The 21,778-nt window shown below is 43.6% G+C and overlaps 1 long non-coding RNA gene across 1 annotated transcript; it reads right to left on the minus strand.

Moving 5' to 3' along the window:
• Nucleotides 1-990: 990 nt before the first annotated feature.
• Nucleotides 991-9,361, minus strand: LOC134171155 (uncharacterized). Its single transcript, XR_009967518.1, has 2 exons — nt 9,217-9,361; nt 991-2,061 (listed from the first exon to the last, which is right to left on the minus strand). It is a non-coding gene; the product is annotated as an uncharacterized LOC134171155 (long non-coding RNA).
• Between the last annotated feature and the right edge of the window lie 12,417 nt (nt 9,362-21,778).

Raw genomic sequence — 21,778 nt, forward strand, 5'->3', positions numbered from 1 at the left:
TTAAATTTATCAATTCCTAGGTTCCTGTTGATTTGATATATAACCAAATCAATGGTGTGTTTTCAGAAGTAAGTCCAGGGCACTTAATTTCACATTGTACTTTGCCTAGATGCTAGCTTTCCTCCCAGGTTATGTCAGTGTCTTGAGCAGATGATTTTAAGAGTGTCTTGAGCTTTCTAGTGCAGCAATTGTTGTTTCATCTTTTGGATGATGCAGCATACTTCCAAAGGCTGTGAAACTGCCATTTAAAAAGGCATCAGCTATGTGTGTACCCACAGGCACCAAAGACCTTTATGAAGACTCTGGTTGTTGCATGTCAGATAATATATCCAGAAGGAGAACAACATGAAAAGATTGCTTAAATGATCAGAAACGATTTAAGCATTGTTTCTGCTTAAAACAGAAATGATAAATAATGACATAACACTAAGAATTTCTGAGCATTGAACTAGTAACAAGGCACACTTCTCAGTTCTCCTCAAACAAAGCCTGTCAGGAAAAACAAAGCAAGTCAAAACCAAGTAGCACAGACTGGTCTTCCTTCTCCCAGTTTTAATCCTTCACCTGCTACTTTGAAGAGTTAGTTGCATAATAGTTTGAGTGAACTATTTGCATTTTAATTATTTAAAAGTTCAGCAGTGTGAAGGAGAGCTATGCTAAAACCTACAGAAAAATTTTGAAAACAACCAGATAAGACAGGAACAAACTATAGGCAAACTTACAAAAGATAGCTGAAGTGGAGGAATGCACCTTACGGAAGAGTGTGCTTGGAGACCACTGCCCTTGGCTCATTCACCTGCTTATGGCATTGAAGAGCTGTATTGGATCTAACCATGTTTACTGTCTCAGCATTCATATCTCCTTATTTAATAGAATATAATTTGTTTTTATTTTATCTATTCATCTGCTGAGCCATTGATTTATATACAGTTACCTTTGCTATTTTTAGAAGCTGTATGGCAGGCGTTTTCTGAAGAGGAATGATGACCGACTTGTGGGATAGCAAGTGCCACTTTTAATTGGAAAACAGGAGTTAGTTCAGAAACCAAAGTATTTTATGCTTTTAACAAAATAAAAGAAATTTTAAAAGATAATTTGTAACTAAATGCGTTGGAACTAGTACTGGCACAAGAATGTTCAATAACTGTAGAACTGAATTTCCATATTGCTACAGCCTGCGTGACATTCCTGCTCTGAAACTAGGCTGTCTGCATGAATAAGATCATGTTTTATGATAAAAGTAATGCAGCCTGATACCCTAAAATACTTTAAGACTACAGAGAGACAGAAGTTTATGTAGCATTTGAAAGGGCTTGCTAAAGACAGTGCAAGCAAAGAAGCATAAAAAGCTCCCTTAAAGTGTCAGACAGAAGTGTGCTATTACAGACACAGTTTCAGAGTAGTAGTTAAGTATGCATATCTGTGGGACTCCAGGATTATCGTTTCTTAGCAAACCCTGGAAACTAAGTTTGAAGGTTTATTTGGTTTCCCCTTCAGACCCAAACACCATTTTACTGGAAGAGATGCATAAAACATACGTGTTTTCTAAAACTTTGGTATCCCTGTATTTTGGATAGTTCCAATACACTGATTTAAGCAGCCAGTCTCAAGTTAAAATCATTCCTGGAGAAACTCCAGAAGTCTGGGTGTTCAGTGTCATTGCTTCAAGTCTGTCCCATCTAACTGCCACAGCTACTTTCTGTTTTCTTTCAAGGACATGTTCCTGAAAAGGGCAATGGCTAGTGGAGAAATGTTTCCCACAGGAAACAATAGAAGCGGGGATGAGTAGGAGGACTTGAAAATTAGCATTATTTAAATACTCAGGGAGAATATGTATGACACAGAGAATCGGAAAGGCAGAAAAGTCCAGGTTCATCAGCTGGAAGAAATGCTGGCTTCTGAGCAGCTGGCTTTTCAGAGAAGATCACTGCTTTGAAAGATCTCAGATGCTTCAGCTGTAAGGCTGAACACGCATCATAAATTTTCCAGTATAAGCATTCATGGTGTCTCTAACTGCAGGGTTGCATTTCCGTAGTTGTCATAATCTTCTTCAGATGAATCCTGAGTAGTTAAGAGTGAAGGATAGGAAAACAGCATAATGATTATGGCTAGTAGAGCACAGCATTAAACAATCGGTAACAAACTCTAAAACAACCGTGAAAGAGGGAGTTGGTAGGAGGGTGCTGTTGCAATACAGTTACTTGTCTGTGCCACTCTCTCCAAATTTTAGCATATATAAAGCACTATTTTGCTATTGTACCTGCATTGCGGAAAACTAAGACTAACTGAAGAAAATAATTCCTCTATCCTTTTAAGTCATAGAACTAAACGCAAGTAACTTTTGTAGTCTTTCCCTTTAGATTCTCTGGAATGATACACTCTTCCCTGGGTTTTTGTTTTAGAGAAGGATCTGGGTCCTTGCCTGACACAGGAGTCACTAAAGGACCTTTGCAATTGGCCTGGACACACAGATCCTACCAAGTCTTTTAGGGAGTGACTTGACTTTCCCAGGAGATCATCTCAGATGGGGGTTTAGTGGGAAGTAACCACAGCAGTTTCATAAGAATTTTTTAGGCATAAGAGTGAAGAGCAATTTGGTGTGAGTGTGAGTATTGTAGGGAAACAAAGTGGTATCTGGTAAATGGAGAATGAGGAAAGTCTGCAAATGTCACTGAAATAGAAGTATGAGGAGTGAGGCATTGGAATTTTGGGGAGAATTTGAGAGGTATAAAAGGGAAATATATTTCTTTGTTATATATATATCTGGGCTGATGCTATGAGCATCCACAGTTAATACTCCAATAATTTGTATTGCCATTTAATTAAAAAAAAATCATAGAAGGCCAGAGAGGTTACACTCTTTCACTCTTTCTCATTAAATATCCCATTGGAATCTACAGGAGGAGTACAGAGGTATTTTTCTCCTTAACAACTCATCTATGTCTTAATCCTTCTATCATAGACTACTGTAGCTAGTGGCTTATGAATTTCTTTTTTAAGGTGAAACTACCTTTCTTACAATGAAATTTTAAAATAGTCATGAACTCCTTCCATTTCCTCTCTGCTGAGCAATATTACACAGCTCAACAGGGTCAGTACGGTCATATCTTCCAGGCTGTAAGAGGAAGCTTGGTGTGCATAGATTTTCTGCCGCTGAAAATGAAAACCTTGCCACTATACCTAGACTGCAGAGCAGATGCTGTATGCAGCTCATCCCATACCTCTCAGCCTCCCATCAGTGCACAACAGAGGAGTTCACCACAGCTCCTTCCTGGCTGCGAAGTCCTCCCCCAGGGAAATCAGGACAAGGAAAACAGTGCACACCTGGGATTCTTCCTGACATGTGAACCACGTTACCAGCACATATTGCCCATCCCATGGGACAGACATAACAGGGAGAGAGTGCACCCTGCACTGTAGCTGTTCCCCTGTGGCTCTGTGTCTTTGGAAGATTTCAGACTTCTGCTGATGCGGCTTTGCTATTTAAAGGTGAATATGCACCTAGTGCCTGCATGCCTTGCCTTCCTTCCAGCTCAGTCCCTTGGCAGACTTGTATTGCAGGAACCTGATCTTGTTCAGCTGAAGCAAACTGTTCCAGCCCTTAAATCAGAAATCTCCTCTTATAACCTGTGATCAATGTTCTGTGTATGGACAGAGCTGTGCGTATATGTCCCTTGCCTACCAGTGACTCTCTTTCCTGGAAGCTGCACTGTCTCTGCTCAGTCAGGCACACAGCTCCTCTGCCTCCTTACACTTCAGCCTAATGTTACATAGAGACTAGGATAGTCTCCTACATCTCATAGCCCACCAGAACAAGATAATACATAAAGGATAAGACATGCTTCCCACCTTGGACCCATAACAAGATCTAGGGCAGAAGTATGGTCTGGCATAGGAAAACTTGCCTATTTGCAAAATACCAAAGAAGAATGATGCCTGAGTGGGTTATCTGCCCCCCCCTGCTTCCACTGCAGTGTTTTGCAATAAACATTTGTGTCAGAAAAATACTCTCTTCACTAGCTTTTTCACTAAGTTTTTTAGACTTAAAAAAAAGAACAGGAACATTTGGATCTGTGGTTGCTCCTGATTGCCTCCACAAGCCCATAACTGAATTTTCACAGGAAAAGGAGGCAGGACTGGGAAAATGTATTTATTTCTTGAAATATCTGTCAACACTTGAATTCCTGCTGCAGCATATATGAATTTCTCATGGGAAGAGAGATTAACTATTGTCTAGAAAAGTTCAGAAATGGAATATGCTGCACCAAAGGGGATGCTGAGAGATGGAATGGCATTGAGTAATTGCACATATGTTGTACCTTTTGCACTCACCAAGAAACATGCCTTGTGGACCTTCTATGTAATGGAGATAATTAGGAAGTAAGAAAATTAATGACTGATCAATTAACTTACACATTGTTATCAAAATGAATTACTTAACCCAGAATCCCACTCAGTGCAGCAGCTGCTGGTAATAACTATTTCATGCTCAGCTTGTGGAAGACGTGGGAGGGCTGCGACGTTCAGAGGGGCCTCCGGAGCTCTGAGCACCTGAGGAGAGCAATGGCAAGGCTGGGAGCAGTGGGCTGTGTGACAGCTGCAGGGCTTGGGACATAGTGCTTGCTGCTAGGCCACCTGGTTTCCAAAACACATCACATCCCAGCCTAGCTCTGTTTTCTGCCTGTGACTTAACTTTGATGGTGCACATCAAGAAAAACACAGTCTTGTGGCACTAGTTGGATTTCTAAGTCCCCTAAGGATGCAAAATTAAGGACTTTTGGTTTTTATTCTGGTTTCTAAGCAACACTTTTGTCCGCAAAGCATCTCAATACCTCACAGACTGTGAAGGTCTGAGAGATAAAAATCTATTTTTAGCACAATTATACATAACATGAAGTGAAAAACCAGAGGTTTGCTTGAGAACCACCCAGGAAAATTAGGGAAGAAATCCAAATTTTCAGGATTGCAATACAGCTGCCCTAGCACAGAGCCCTTTCTTTTCCTTAAAAGTTATATCTGGCTGTATATATTTATAATCTACATTTTGATGCAGTAAGAGCTAAAGCAACTAGTATAAAATGGAGATATAGCAAACTCTAGGAGGATTTCTCGTCATTGGGACACCAAGGTTCTGCTCTCAACTTAGCCATGGACTGGCTTTGAAGAGGGCTGGGAGACTGTTTTCCCCCTTTACAAATAACCATGGTTTCAGTGGCATTTTGTTGTTTACTAACGCTTTGGGTCTTACTGATGAAATATTATAAAAGATGGTACATTTGTCCAAAACTGTTTTTAATTTTGTGGTTTTAGCATACAAGATATTCAGGAAGGCACTTTTATATATAATACTTAGAAACTTTTGATGTACAAGGCTTGGGACTCTGGAGAGAAGAATTTAAGACTGCAAGTATGTATGCAAGCAAGGGCTAAAACCGCCATTGCTCATTTTTTGCTGTCCTAAGGGTTAGCTCCTTGTTTGTCCTGGCATGTGGCTGCTTGTAAATTTGGTAACAAAAAATGGTACAGAAAGGCCTATAATTCTGCTTTGGACTATTTTTCACCTTTCCCCTTGGTCACAATAATTTTCTTTGACTAGAAGAGCAGGCTATGACTTATGAAGTGCAAAGGAATAATACACTGTGCTGTCAGCCTTTTGGTATGTTTGCCAGAGAGGAAAGTCAGCTTTTCTTTACCTTCAGCAAGTAAAGGAGCCTAGAAATTTTTCCATCTACACAAACACACAGCCACCATATCCAGAGTGAGAAAGAAATACAGAGCATTTTGGCAATTTCCCTCAACCACCTTAGTTTAATTTCCCTATTTTTCAGCTGTTCCAGGAGAATTTTCTTTCTCTTCTTATTCACAGGACTCCAGGGTGCTGTCACATATATCTCTGTGAATGATTCAGACCAGTAAGAGAGATTGAATGTGGAAAACTTACCTTCTGGTAATACCTACCAGACGTGGTAGTGACTCTGCTTAGCTGACACCTCCTGCATTGCTTGAAAGGGTGAGGAAGGGCTCTTGCTTCAAGGAGGCCATTGCTGGTAGTGGTGGAAACAAACATGCCCTTTCTTATTTGGAATTTTATGTAATAATCAAGATTTTAAGAAACTTCTTCATTTCCACTCCCACAGTTTATTCCAAACTTTCACAAAAACTTAGCTGTGCAATCACAGTCAGAATTGAACCATTCCCATAGAGCATTTTTATTTTGCCAAATTCCAGGGACAGAAATGTACCATCACAGTTCTCCCAGCCCATTTTATTGCCCAGTGGTGTGTATGTATGTGACATTTCTGTCCATAAGCATTGCTGACATGGCCTGTCTGCAGCAATGTATAACATCAGAGGATTTCTGGCCTGTCTTCAATTCATAAACCTTTTGTTATACACCACTTGTCACTAGAGTTCAACTATTTTAGTCTGCTGTTAATATGTGATTTGTTTTCCCTCCTGTTTCACTGGTAGCTGGAGTGCCTAGTACAGAAGGGTTGCTTTCATCTCTGTCCTACAACTCTGTAGCTGCTCATTTTAGAAAAGAGTGGGGATATGTTAACCATGGTGCCAGCTTTTAGAGAACTGTGCATTGGCTCAGATTTTTTTCTTGCAAGACAAGATTCATCACAAGCCACTCTTAAAAGAAATTTTCAGGCATGAAAATTTGCTGCAACGCTGTTTAGCCTGTAGCCAGGAGAAGCTTACACTTTCACAGTCCTAATTTAATTTTGCTCTAACATGCTTATCCTTGTCTGGCTTTCTCAATAAGTTCTTAGCTGCTTCAAGTATGTAAATTTTAATTCAGCAATGGACATAGGTTATTCTGGCCAATGAAGATGTTTCTAAGAAGAGTACAGAACAAGACTGCAATTGAGATGGATATTTATCACTGGTGGAAGTAGCTTGGCTAAAATAAGAATGTGCCTGAATTTTCACCCAGGTGCTTTCATTGCAAGTACTTAATCCTGAACCTGCCTTCAGGCATACAGGAAGACCTGCTGGAGTCTGGTTCATTTGAGATCTGTGTTTCCCATTTAATCTTGCAGAATCTCATTAATTTTTTTGATGCTGCTTTTTCATTTCCCCTTTATCTGAAAACACAGAGTCAATTAATGTTTCCTTATGTTTCACCTTTCCACCTATAAGTTCCTCCTTTAAAAGCTTTCCATCTAACTGACAGCCTTCCTGTTCAGCTCAGATGTGTACCTGTTGTTTTTTTTGTTGCTGCTGTTGGATAATTTAGGCTTTGAGAAAGATCTGAGTCTGCTGTCATCTAGTTGACTTACCTCAGATGAGCTACTTACTGATGAGCTTAAACACTGAAGAAGTGTTTGACCTTAAATTCAGCAAGTAAAGAAGCCTGGAAGACTTTACATCTACACACACATACATCCTCTTCAGAATAAGAGAAAAATAAATGTAGAGCAGTTTAACTTGTGTTTCATAAATAGTTACCTAAGCAAACAAATAAATGCTTGAGCCTATTGAAAGGATTTCTACTGAGGTTTCCGAAATCCAATACTTTAAAGAAACACCAGACCTGATGACAATCCAGCAAACCTCTGTATATAAGCTACGTCACAATCCTCAATTGAATGTTGATATGTGCAATATAAGAACTGTATAATCCAAGGCCTCTGCTCTGCTCAGTGAATGGGTGGACTGTGTTCAGGGTATTAGGTAGGAACATCCACTGAAAACAGCTCCTATATGTAAGACACCTGGTGATATACGGCAGAACTTGGCATCTTTTGAGGGAGAATGGAAGTGCAACAAAATGCTTGTGTAGCTTTCAGTGCTCCCTTGGAGAGCTAGTGTTTTTCAGAGGTTCCAGAGTTATGAAGAGCAAATCACACCAAACTTCCCACAACTGTCCAAAAACAAGAGCCCAGATTCTCAGTGCAGTCAATGGAGAGGGGTGATGATTGACAACTGAGAAGCCAGATGTCTGAATGTATGAATAATTCTCAGTATGTGCTTCTCACTTCCTGGGTTCACAAATTTAGCCTCTGAGACTATTCCTGGTCCCAACTAAAAACATTTGAGAACTGTTATCTGAATGCATAATGTGCTACGTAAACCTAAATCCTGTGAATAATCAGACTTAAACATTTTAAATGTAACTGGAAATCAGCAGAGACAATTCTGTATCAGAGCAGTTGCACATCCACTGCCTTACTGCTCATGGAGGCTACAGAGACTAAAGTACAGAAGAGAGCTCCACAAAAAAGTCTATGCTGAAATACCCACATCTCTAATCAGAAGAACTGAATAGCAAACAGTAAATGAGTCATAGGACCATATACTACACAATGCAATTAAAGAAATATTGTTCATTTGTTATGAGAGAAGCCAAGTGGCTGGACTGTACAGCAACACCAGCATTCACAAACTAAGTGAATTACTGGCAGGAAGCATTCTGGTAGGCTTGTAGTCTTGCAAGAAGGGATGCAGAGCAGGAGACTCCTCCTGCAGCAGTAAATGCTTTTGTCGAGTATCCATTTGCTGTGAAGATGGTGATGGCAGCATTTACAGGACATTATAGTCTGGTATGTTCACAAATAGATGGAGAAAAAACTAGTTGGATGATGAGTCACACAAGGTAGACTAACAGATTTTCCCTACTAGTGTACCTGTTACTATTAGATTACTGCAGGGATCAATCCTGGGGGCCATCATGTTATCTTTGTCATTGTTCTAGAAGAGATGATGGAGTGTTCTCTCATCAAGTTTGCAGATCACACCAGATTGGAAGAGACTGGTTGAGGTACTTGAGGGCAGAGCTGCCATCCACAGGGACCTAAATAGACTAACAGAAATCTGAATCACAGAGATTCTGCAAGGACAAATGCAAAGCTGTGTACCTGTGAAGGAAGGACACCGCATAGCCTGGGGACCGGCTGCCTGGGGAACACCCTTGCAGGAAAGGGCCTGTGGATCCTGGGGGACAGCAAGCTGAGCATGAGCTAGCAGTGTGCTCTGGCAGCAAAGAAGGCCAAAAGTATATGTATCTGGGTTGTATTAACCAGAGCATAGGAAGTAGATCCAGGCAAGAGATTTTCCGTCTCACTCCCAACACTTAGACTACATTTAGAGTACTGTGCTCTTTTCTGTTTCCCCTCTCCTCCTCCCTCCCCCACAGTGCAGGAAAAACATAGATAAAATGGAAGGAATTCAGCAAAGAGTCCCCAGAACACTTGGGTCTTGAGAACTTACCCTGTGAGGAGAAACCGAGGGATGAGGACTGGCTCAGCCTGCAGAAGAGGCAGGTTTGAGAGCACCTAGCAGTAGCCCCCCAGCACCTGTTGGAAGGTAATGTCAGAGGCAGTGCCAGGCTCTTCACAGCATGATGAGAAGACAAGTGTCATGGTTTAAACCCAGTCAGGTAACTTGTTCACTCACTCCCAGTGAGTGGTGCCGAGCTGACAGCAATCGAGGTCCGTGTCCCCCCCGCACCGGGGTTCTCCCCTTCCCCGCTCCCGGAGGAACGGGGAGGAGGATCGAAAGAGTGCAACTCCTACGGGTTGAGACAAGAACAGTCCAGCAACCAATGTACAACACAAATCACCACCGCTACTATCAACTACAACAATGATAAGGGAAAATAACAAGGGAAGAGAATACAATACCACCGGCCAAGAAAACGAGTTCCACCCGGAAGCCCGTGTCCTTCCGGGTAACTCCCAGTTACCCCTCATCCCGGGCATGACGTGCTGTGGTATGGAATACCTCCCTGGCTAGCCCGGGTCAGGCGCCCCGTCTCTGCTTCCTCACAGCTTCCCCTCCTCCCTGGCAGAGCATGAGCCTCACAAAGTCGTTGGTCAGGGTAAACATCACTTAGCAACAACTGAAAACATCGGCTTTACCAACACTGTTCTCAGGCTGGAAGTCAAAACACAGCAATGCACCAGCTAACACAAAGGAAAAACATGACTGCTACTGCTGAACCCAGGACAAGAAGAGACAAAGGGAATAAGTGGAATCAGGTGGGGTTGAGACTGGATTTAAGGAAAATCTTTTTTACACAGAGGATAACCTGGAAGTGACCCCATCTGGAATATTGTGTCCAGTTCTGGGCCCCTCAGTTCAAGGAGGACAGAGAGCTGCTGGAGAGAGTCCAGCGCAGGGCAACCAAGATGATTAAGGGAGTGGAGCATCTCCCTTATGAGGAAAGACTGAGGGAGCTGGATCTCTATAGTTTGGAGAAGAGGAGACTGAGGGGTGACCTTATAAGTGTCTATAAATATATAAAGGGGGAGTGTCACGAGGATGGAGCCAGGCTCTACTCAGTGGCAAACAATGATAGGACAAGGGGTAATGGGTACAAACTGGAACACAAGAGGTTCCACTTAAACTTGAGAAGGAACTTCTTCTCAGTGAGGGTGACGGAACACTGGAACAGGCTGCCCAGGGAGGTTGTGGAGTCTCCTTCCCTGGAGACATTCAAAGCCCGCCTGGACACATTCCTGTGTAACATTATCTAGGTGTTCCTGCTCCGGCAGGGGGATTGGACTAGATGATCTTTTGAGGTCCCTTCCAATCTCTAGCATACTGTGATACTGTGATAGTGTGATACTGTGGAACAGGTTGTCCAGAGAGGCTGTGAACAGCCACATCTTGTCCTACAGCTGACCCTGTGTTCAGTTGGATGAGAGACCTCCTGAGGTCCCATCCAACCTGACTTAATCCCATCAATTTATGACATCAATACTGGAATATGAAGTGGCATGTACATATGTGAGGAAATAAATAAAAATTTGCTGAATAATGAGAGCAAGCCAAAATACCGTTAATGCTCTGCTCTGAGGAAGGCCTGGGTCCTATGCAAAGATACAGCATGCAGCTACCTAATTACTGAGTAATAATGAATATTACTGAAAGAACGAAATTATGTTTTCACAGGCAGTCTGAATTCCATTATTTCCTGACTTTGAGAAGCTTGACTTTTTAGCCTTAATGTCGTTTTAACACAGTTTTCATGTAATATTCTATAAACAACATAAGAGGTTTTACACTGAAAATGTGCTTAGATATTTGTTTTATCACTGTGCAATAGGTTCCTCTCCTTGACAGATTGTCGTACCGATATGGCTTGCTTGCTTTGCACTTAATCATGCATGAAGCATAAACAGGGTGAAGGGTGTTTCATTTCAAAGTCTATGAATGGTAATCTTGCTGGCTGCTGCACTGGCCAAGTACATTAGGGTGTTATGCAGTCTGTTGGTTCAGGTGGCAGGCTTGTAAGTCCCAGGAGTTAAATGCTCATATTTTTGTATCTTCATGTTTGTCTCTGCCAACTGGACCTGTGTCAGACTGGTTTTGGACAGATCAACAGATCAATTCCTCTGTAATCAAACTGACATCAATCATCTTTTCTAAGAAAAAAATTAACTCTATCCCAGCCAAAGCCAAGACACTATTGTCAACTAAGTCCCAAAATCCCTGTCTACACAGAACTCTCACTGACATCATCAGAAGCTCTGATCATGGCTGCAGGATTTGATAAAATATGAACTGTTAAAAACAGGGAATATTTCAATAAAGCAAACAATACAGCTCTATATTTAAACATAGAAGGTGTCCCAGTACACTAGTAAGAAATTTACCTAGCCTATATCCCTTCTGCAAAGAGATACATCTGCAAAGTCTCTGCTGCTGGTAATCTCAGATCATCTTGGCCCAATTCGTACATGGAACTGGCATAACATATCCCCTGGTGAAAAAGGTAGATAAACAGCATGGTTGTGAATATTACATTTCATATAACTACTTCTTCATACAGTAAATAAGGGTTATTTGTGTGTGTGTGTATATATGTGTAATTGAGGAGAAAAAAATTTTTACTTTTTAAAGGAGAAGTAAAAGGGTGAAGACAAAAATGCAACCTATTTTATAACTTGCAATATGCTCCCATCCTGCAAGACAGGTATACATCTGTGTCGTGGTTTAAACCCAGTCAGGTAGCTTGTTCACTCACTCCCAGTGAGTGGTGCCGAGCTGACAACAATCGAGGTCCGTGTCCGTCTTCCCCCCCTGCCTCCCCGCACCGGGGCTCTCCCCTTCCCCGCTCCCGGAGGAACGGGGAGGAGGATCGAGAGAGTGCAACTCCTACGGGTTGAGACAAAAACAGTCCAGCAACAAATCACCACCGCTACTATCAGCTACAACAATGATAAGGGAAAATAACAAGGGAAGAGAATACGATACCACCGGCCAAGAAAGCGAGTTCCACCCGGAAGCCCCTGTCCTTCCGGGTAACTCCCCGTTACCCCTCACCCCGGGCATGACGTGCTGTGGTATGGAATACCTCCCCGGCTAGCCCGGGTCAGGCGCCCCGTCTCTGCTTCCTCACAGCCTCCCCTCCTCCCTGGCAGAGCATGAGCCTCACAGAGTCCTTGGTCAGGGTAAACATCACTTAGCAACAACCGAGAACATCGGCTTCACCAACACTGTTCTCAAACTGGAAGTCAAAACACAGCACTGTACCAGTTAACACAAAGGAAAAACATGACTGCTACTGCGGAACCCAGGACATTATCCACCCCTTATTCCATACCATTCACGTCGTGCTCAGATCCCACATTTTCAATACACCATCGCTCTCCCACATATATACATCCATATACATACAGACCAAGAGGAAAAATCATTTTCTTAGTGCATGGACCAATCCCTATAATGCTGCCGAGTCCATTCGGTCCATGATGTTCAAAGTTCATTCTCTGTTGGGATGATGGCTGGAGGGAAGTCAGGGCCAGTCGCTGGTGACCTGGAGACATCTAGTTGATGGGCTATAAAAGCATTACACAGCAGGCAACAGCATACAATTGAGTTCACTGGCTGTTTTCCCCTAAAATCAAATCCCCTTGAGGTATACATCGGACTTCCCCATCTTCCCGCATTACCCACCAAGTATATCCAGGTCCCTGAGCAAAAGCAATCCCACGAGTGGGTTTGCCTTTACCTGAAGCAGGAATTACCCAGACTGTCTTTCCCAGCAAATTCTTCATATGCACCACGGGAACTTTGTCCCCCTCTACAATATGTAACAGTTCTGACTGGGCTGGGCCAGCCCTGTTGGCAGATCCTCTGGTGTTGACCAACCAGGTGGCCTTTGGTAAGTGTGTATCCCAATGCTTGAAAGTTCCCCCACCCATCGCTCTCAGTGTAGTTTTTAACAGCCCATTGTACCGTTCGATTTTCCCAGAGGCTGGTGCGTGGTAGGGGATGTGATATACCCACTCAATGCCATGCTCTTTGGCCCAACTATCTATAAGGTTATTCCGGAAATGAGTCCCATTGTCTGACTCAATTCTCTCTGGGGTGCCGTGTCGCCACAAAATTTGTTTCTCAAGGCCCAGGATGGTGTTCCGGGCAGTGGCATGGGGCACGGCGTATGTTTCCAGCCACCCGGTGGTTGCTTCCACCATGGTAAGCACATGGCGCTTGCCTTGGCGGGTTGGTGGCAGTGTGATATAGTCAATCTGCCAGGCCTCCCCATATTTATACTTCAACCATCGTCCTCCATACCAAAGAGGCTTTAACCGCTTGGCTTGTTTAATTGCAGCACATGTTTCACACTCATGAATAACCTGGGCAATAGTGTCCATTGTTAAGTCCACCCCTCGGTCACGGGCCCATCTATATGTTGCATCTCTGCCCTGATGGCCTGAAGTGTCATGGGCCCACCGGGCCAAAAATAATTCACCTTTACGTTGCCAATCTAAGTCCATCTGAGCCACTTCAATCTTGGCCGCTTTATCCACTTGTTGGTTGTTCTGGTGTTCCTCAGTGGCCCGACTCTTGGGTACATGGGCATCTACATGACGTACCTTCACCACCAGGTTCTGCACCCTGGCAGCAATATCTTTCCACAGTGCAGCAGCCCAGATGGGTTTACCTCTGCGTTGCCAGTTGCTCTGCTTCCACTGCTTCAACCACCCCCACAGGGCATTTGCCACCATCCATGAGTCAGTATAGAGATAAAGTACTGGCCACTTTTCTCGTTCAGCAATGTCCAGGGCCAGCTGGATGGCTTTCACCTCGGCAAACTGACTCGATTCACCCTCTCCGTCAGCAGTTTCTGCAACTTGTCGTCCAGGACTCCATACAGCTGCCTTCCATCTCCGATGCTTTCCCACAATACGGCAAGAGCCATCAGTAAACAAGGCATACTGCTTTTCACTTTCTGACAGTTTATTATATGGTGGGGCCTCTTCAGCGCGCATCACCTCCTCCTCTGGTGACATTCCGAAATCTTTGCCCTCTGGCCAGTCCATGATGACTTCTAGAATGCCTGGACGACTGAGATTTCCTATTCGAGTTCGTTGTGTAATTAGTGCAGCCCATTTACTCCATGTAGCATCGGTTGCATGATGTGTAGAGGAGACCCTGCCTTTGAACATCCAGCCCAGCACGGGCAGCCGGGGTGCCAGAAGGAGCTGTGCTTCAGTGCCAATCACTTCCGAAGCAGCTCGAACCCCTTCATAGGCTGCCAGTATCTCTTTCTCAGTTGGGGTATAGCTGGCCTCAGATCCTTTATATCCCCGACTCCAAAAGCCGAGGGGTCGACCTCGAGTCTCCCCTGGAGCTTTCTGCCAGAGGCTCCAGGTAGGACCGTTCTCCCCAGCTGCAGTGTACAGTACATTTTTTACATCTGGTCCAGTCCGGACTGGTCCAAGGGCTACTGCATGAACTATCTCGCGTTTAATTTGCTCAAAGGCTTGTTGCTGCTCAGGGCCCCATTTAAAATCATTCTTCTTCCGGGTCACATGATAGAGAGGGCTTACAATCGAACTGTAATTTGGGATGTGCATTCTCCAGAACCCCACTGCACCCAAGAAAGCTTGCGTTTCTTTCTTATTAGTTGGTGGAGACATTGCTGTTATCTTGTTGATCACATCTGTGGGGATCTGTCTACGTCCATCTTGCCATTTTATTCCCAAAAATTGAATCTCCTGTGCAGGTCCCTTGACCTTACTCCGTTTTATGGCAAAACCGGCTTTCAGCAGGATTTGGATTATTTTCCTCCCTTTCTCAAAGACTTCTTCCGCTGTATCGCCCCACACAATAATGTCATCAATGTATTGCAGGTGTTCTGGAGCTTGCCCCTGTTCCAGTGCATTCTGGATCAGTCCATGGCAGATGGTAGGGCTGTGTTTCCACCCCTGGGGCAGTCGGTTCCAAGTGAACTGGACACCCCTCCAAGTAAAAGCAAACTGTGGCCTGCACTCTGCTGCCAAAGGAATTGAGAAAAATGCATTGGCAATATCAATCGTGGCATACCACTTGGCTGCCTTTGACTCTAGTTCATACTGAAGTTCTAGCATGTCCGGTACGGCAGCACTCAATGGTGGTGTGACTTCATTCAGGCCACGATAGTCTACTGTTAGTCTCCATTCTCCATTAGACTTTCGCACTGGCCATATGGGGCTATTGAAGGGTGAGCGGGTCCTGCTAATCACCCCCTGACTCTCCAGTCTACGGATCAGCTGATGGATGGGAATCAGGGAGTCTCGGTTGGTGCGATATTGCCGCCGGTGCACTGTTGTGGTCGCAATTGGCACTTGTTGTTCTTCAACTTTCAGCAACCCCACAGCAGAGGGATCTTCTGAGAGACCAGGCAAGGTGGACAGCTGCTCAATTTCCTCAGTCTCCAAAGCAGCAATACCAAAAGCCCACCGGTACCCTTTTGGGTCTTTGAAGTACCCTCTCTTGAGGTAGTCTATGCCGAGAATGCATGGAGCCTCTGGACCAGTCACAATAGGGTGCTTTTGCCATTCCCTCCCAGTCAGGCTGATTTCAGCCTCCAGCACAGTCAACTCTTGGGATCCTCCTGTTACTCCAGAAATATAGATGGGTTCCACCCCTTGACAGCTTGATGGCATCAGGGTACACTGTGCACCGGTATCTACTAGAGCCTTATACTTCTGTGGGACTGATGTGCCAGGCCATCTGATCCACACAGTCCAGTAAATCCGATTGTCCCCTACCTCCACCTGGCTGGAGGCAGGGCCCCTCTAACAGTCGTCACAGCATTGGACACTTAAGTCGTGTTGAAAGGGATTATTCTTCTTTATCACAGGAGCTGGAGTAAAATCAGCTCTTCCACTCCATCTGGGAAACTGATCACCAGAGACTGAAGCCGTAGCTCTCATGGGACGATCAGTCTTGGCCCTTGCTCCCCTCTTCAGTTCACTCACCCGTTCCTCCAAAGCTGAAGTAGGTTTTCCATCCCACTTTGTCATGTCTTCTCCGTGATCCAGCAGGTAAAACCATAGGGTACCCCGTGGCGTATACCTCCTGTATCTCCTCTCTTGAACAATAGGACGCCTTTTGTTAATAGCTGAGACGCGTGTTGGTACACGTGAGGAGCCGGATAAATCAGATAGATTGTCCTTCAATTGTTCGATGTCCTGGGACAGTTTTTTCACAGCTGAGATGATGGAAGGGGTGAGATTGTCTTCGAACTCTCGGAGTTTATGAACCATTTCATCCACTGTTAGTGGTACTATGTCATTCCAGGTTACTGTTGCCAATGAATGGGCATATGATGACGGTGCATTCCGTGTAAGTTTTCGCCACATGGGTCGTGTACATTCAACTTCATCTGGATCTATAGGTGTATCCCCGTTATTCGGCTTGATGTGATAGATCATCTCTACGATGGCCGATTCCCTCAGAGACTGGATGCCTTTGTCTATAGTATTCCACTTGGCCGAACGACTCGTAACATCGTCCTTGTACGGAAACCTTTCTTTCACAGCTGCCAAGAGCCTCCTCCAAAGGCTGAGGGACTTTTTCTCTCTTGCAATTGCTTTGTCAATTCCCCCTTCTCTAGCAAGTGATCCCAGCTGCTTGGCTTCTGTACCTTCTAGTTCGTGACCATCAGCCCCATTGTCCCAGCATCGGAGTAACCAGGTGATGATGTGCTCCCCTGGTTGACGGGTAAAATCTTTTCGCATATTCCGCAGCTCGGTTGAGGTCCGAGGTCGAGAAGTTACCTCTTCTTCTTCTTCTTCGTCATGTGATGATGACTCCTGATCAGATTCTGGACCGGGTGGTGAATTCATCGGTTCTTCATCTCGCTTCACCCTTTTTGCCTCCTTTTTGCTTGTTCTCTTGCGTACAGGGGCAACTGATATTGGTACGAATTGGTCCTCTGGTTTGGCTGCAGTGATTATCACTGTGGTTTGAGTAGCAACTGTACTTGTTACTGGGGGTGGTGTAGCTACTGTGCTTGGAGCTGGGGTAACCGCGCTGTCTGTTGCAGTTGAAGTTTGAGCACCTGCTGTACTTGCCACTGGGACAGCTGTGCTGTTCATTGCAGCCAAAGTTTGAGTAGCGACTGTTGCTTTGCCCTCATATCCGCCGACATTCTTTTCCTTTTGAAGGTGCTGGATAGTGTTGAACAAGGCCCTGTAAGCATAGGCCAAGCCCCAGCACGTTGCTGTGATTTGTCCATCTCTGGTATGGCCAGAATGACCACACACCTCATTTGAGTGTTTTACTAATTCTTCTGGATTTTGCAGTTGTTCGGTAGTGAAATTCCAAAGTACTGGAGGGGCCCACTGACCTAGATACTTGCCCATACTATCCCACACACCCTGCCACTCATGGCTGTCCAGCCTCAGGGAGAATCTCTCGGTCCTCCTACATCGTCGTTTGACCCCAGACAAGACCCAAACCTGAATCTGCTTAACTCTTGAAATCAGTAGTGGGTAAAACACACTCTGTATGCGTGTTAGCATGGTGATTCCCATCACCATCAGCAAACAAGTCTCAACAGCATTAAAAGGCCATTCAAAAAATTCAAAACTCTCAAATGTAAATGGTCTGGGGGGACGACTAGGAGGGTAAAAGGATGTCTCCTTCCCAGGTTGAGCACCTGAGAAGGAGAAAAAAGATGTGTAATTGCTAAGCACCTCCATCATATACCTCCCAAAGTATAAAGGTGGTGACCACACTGGGAACATAAGCCAGATCAGTTTCATGATCAATGATTCTATTGTATTACAAGTCATTACCATAAGGTACAATGGGATAAAAACCTTAGCCCAAGCCCCACACTTGAAAAACACTAACACAGCAAGTACCGGATGGACGTAAGATATCATATACTGAAACTGTGAGATCAAGAGGAACAACCTTGAGAGCCAATAAATCAGCATTGTGACGAGTGACTATCAATCCAGTCAGATCTGTTCTTATCTCAACCCTTCGTGCCCCACGTTGGGCGCCAAAAAATAACTGTCGTGGTTTAAACCCAGTCAGGTAGCTTGTTCACTCACTCCCAGTGAGTGGTGCCGAGCTGACAACAATCGAGGTCCGTGTCCGTCTCCCCCCCCCTGCCTCCCCGCACCGGGGCTCTCCCCTTCCCCGCTCCCGGAGGAACGGGGAGGAGGATCGAGAGAGTGCAACTCCTACGGGTTGAGACAAAAACAGTCCAGCAACAAATCACCACCGCTACTATCAGCTACAACAATGATAAGGGAAAATAACAAGGGAAGAGAATACGATACCACCGGCCAAGAAAGCGAGTTCCACCCGGAAGCCCCTGTCCTTCCGGGTAACTCCCAGTTACCCCTCACCCCGGGCATGACGTGCTGTGGTATGGAATACCTCCCCGGCTAGCCCGGGTCAGGCGCCCCGTCTCTGCTTCCTCACAGCCTCCCCTCCTCCCTGGCAGAGCATGAGCCTCACAGAGTCCTTGGTCAGGGTAAACATCGCTTAGCAACAACCGAGAACATCGGCTTCACCAACACTGTTCTCAAACTGGAAGTCAAAACACAGCACTGTACCAGTTAACACAAAGGAAAAACATGACTGCTACTGCGGAACCCAGGACAATCTGCTAAACTGGAACTGCTGAATCTTCACTGCCATTGCTGTTCCTTCATCTGCTACCACAAAGCAACAGCAATGATGGGAGGAAGGTTTACACAGTTTATTACTATAAATTACTTACTTCTTAAGTGGAAGATAAAACGTAAGCATACCAGAAAATATTCTTTGCATCATGTCCATTCATCTGTCCTCTTACTTCACCATACCAGAAAGACCCACTTATCACAATAAAATTTATTTGTTTTTTTAAAGATTTTTAATAATGGAAGCGTTAGACTTTTGCCACAGTTTGCTGCCACTGGCATTGGACTGAAAAGTTGATAGGGAGCTAACCTGTACTTGGCAGCAGAATAGGTCTCACACAATTTGTTTCAGATGTCACAGAAATGTTGCCACTGAAATTGCAGATATTCTGGTTAAAATAGCACCTAAAAGTAATAAAAAGATGGCTTTTAATATCTGTTTGTTTGTTTTTAATTGCTGAGATTTTCAGGATCATAGTATCACAAGAATTGCAGTAAGTCCTTCTTATCCAGTACCTGCTTTCTGACCAAACCAGTAGGAAGTAAGTTGGAATTTAAGAACTGAGTTGCATTTTTCTAAACTAATTGCTAATGACAGAAGATACCCATTTTCTGTAAAGAAGGATGATGCACTAGCTGTTCAATAGCATTAACAACCTTCCCCCCGCATTTTAGACTACATTTTAAAATATGACATGTAATTTTGACAGCTGGGACCAGTGGTTGAACAGGTGTAAGTGTTGGAGTTATATGACCGTATGACTTCACTGTTTAAGCTTACACATCAGAGTTTAAGGCATACGCATGTGTAGCAACCGCCATTTTAACTGCTAGGAGGAAGTGAACCAGCCATTTCCAGCCCTAAAAATATGAGTCTTTGCAGCTTGAACAGAAGGACTGCATTTGGGAGCTGGAGAATGTAACAGTCATAAAATATAGAGATCAAGAAAAGAACAGGAACTAAAAATTCAGTATATGACAGGTAACATATGGACACTAGTAATCCTGGTTAGAATATGGGAATTAAATTATGATTTAATAATATTATTTTTAAGACACATTCTATTTATTATTAAAAAATTGTAGCTGAATACCAAATTATATTTCAGGAATTAAACATTTCCTTGACTTGTTCTGAACACAAGGCATTATTTATTGGGTTTGCTCAGAAGTATAGATATTTTACTGCTTATCTCTATTGAATAGGTTGTCTCATTTAGTACTTAAAGAGTCTACATGCATGCAAAATTGATAAGTACAACTAGCTTCATAAGCTGCTCAGAATGCAAAGATACCCATTTTTCACATTCAAATGCCATCTGGATCCCAAAAAGATGCATTTTATGTATGACATTCACAAAGATTTGACTGATTCACCTAAAGTCTCATGGTTTCAATAATCTGGCATCCCTTCTGCAGTAGATACAAGACATACCAAAGGATTAAAGGTATCAAATATCGCAGGGCATTGAAATGCCATCAAGTAATTTCCAGTGCTGTAAATACTCTCTTGAGATACATGTACATCTTGTAAAAGAAGCTGTTTGCTTCAACGTGAGTTCAGTTGACACACATTTTACTTGAAAGGTAGGAGTTAAATACAGAGCTATTTTTTCTGACAATCCTTTCAATGATTTTTAAATGTCCTTGGACTGTTAGGTGCTTTACAGAGCTACAATATCCGTAACACAATTTTCTGTAATGAGTGAGACAGTACGTTTTTTAGTATTAGACCTAAAACTTTCTTCAGACCTTCACTGTAAGATTATTTGTTCTATTGTTAGTGTTTGTAGCTATTTGTTTGTATGCCATTGTGGATTCATGTCAAAGGAATAAAGGAATACCACGTCTGAGTACAGGTGGCTTTTTCGTGTTCTTCAGCAATAGGAAAGCTCAGGTAAATCCCAGGCAGCGCAGTACTTCCAGAACTATGCTGGAGTCCACAGGGTAGGACAGATTGCAGCAGGATTCTACTCTGTTTAGATAGTCTCCTCACACCAAGTTCAGTCACTCCAAACTTTAAGATTTCATGGAGAAACATTTCTGAGCTGAGCAGATGGGTGAGAGACTGCGAGTAATGCTTCATTGGTTTATTTTGCTTCATAAAGCTTTACAGTTCCTCAATTTAAAAAAAAATAAACAGAGCTGAACAAAAGAAAAGCAGACACAACAACACAAAATATCCCTGGCTCCTCTTCCTGTGTTGAATGGTGAGGGCAGGGATGGAGTAGGAAGGCCCAGTTTGAACAGAGGTGGAAAAGTGTTAAGAGGCTCTGTATTTTGTCATCCCCACTAGACAAAGTTGTAGTAATATTTGTACCCTCCTAATCAGGTGACTTATTTTGATGAATTCTCCCTAGGTAAATGAGCCAAGAATGCCTCAATATTCTTGTACTGCATCCCAAGGTCCTCTGCATGACTGTGCTGAGCAGAGTTGCATGCAAGCCGTTTATTCCTTAGACCTATCACTTCATGTTCTCTGTGCACTCAGGTAAGTGGCACCATCACAGTACATCAGTAGCATTTTCTAGCTCTCCTTTGTTCTCTTTTTCAAACTGAAACAAGGATTGTTGAATCAATCTGGATCATAGTTATATCACTCCAAGACCTCAGTTTGGACGTTAGATTTTGCGTATTCCTTCTAGTACTGCTCACGCACACTAGAGTGTCTCAAGAATAAATAAATCTTAAATGTGGTGTTTTCTTTTCACTCCCATACTACTGGCAAGGGGAAAGATTTTTCTGACTGACAGAATAGAGGTCAGAAATTGTGTGAAAATACCACAGACTCTAAATGTCTCAGCTAAATCTGGGCCTGAAGTTCATTCTATTCACTTCTATGTTGCATCATGAGGTGAATTCGCAGATTGCACTTGCCTCATTGCCTCATGGAATTCTTTTTAAGTTTT

This window comes from Pezoporus occidentalis, unplaced genomic scaffold (assembly GCF_034315485.1).
Source record: "Pezoporus occidentalis ecotype Australia unplaced genomic scaffold, CSIRO_AGI_Poc_V1 ctg4, whole genome shotgun sequence".
Classification (NCBI taxonomy): Eukaryota; Metazoa; Chordata; class Aves; order Psittaciformes; family Psittacidae; genus Pezoporus; species Pezoporus occidentalis.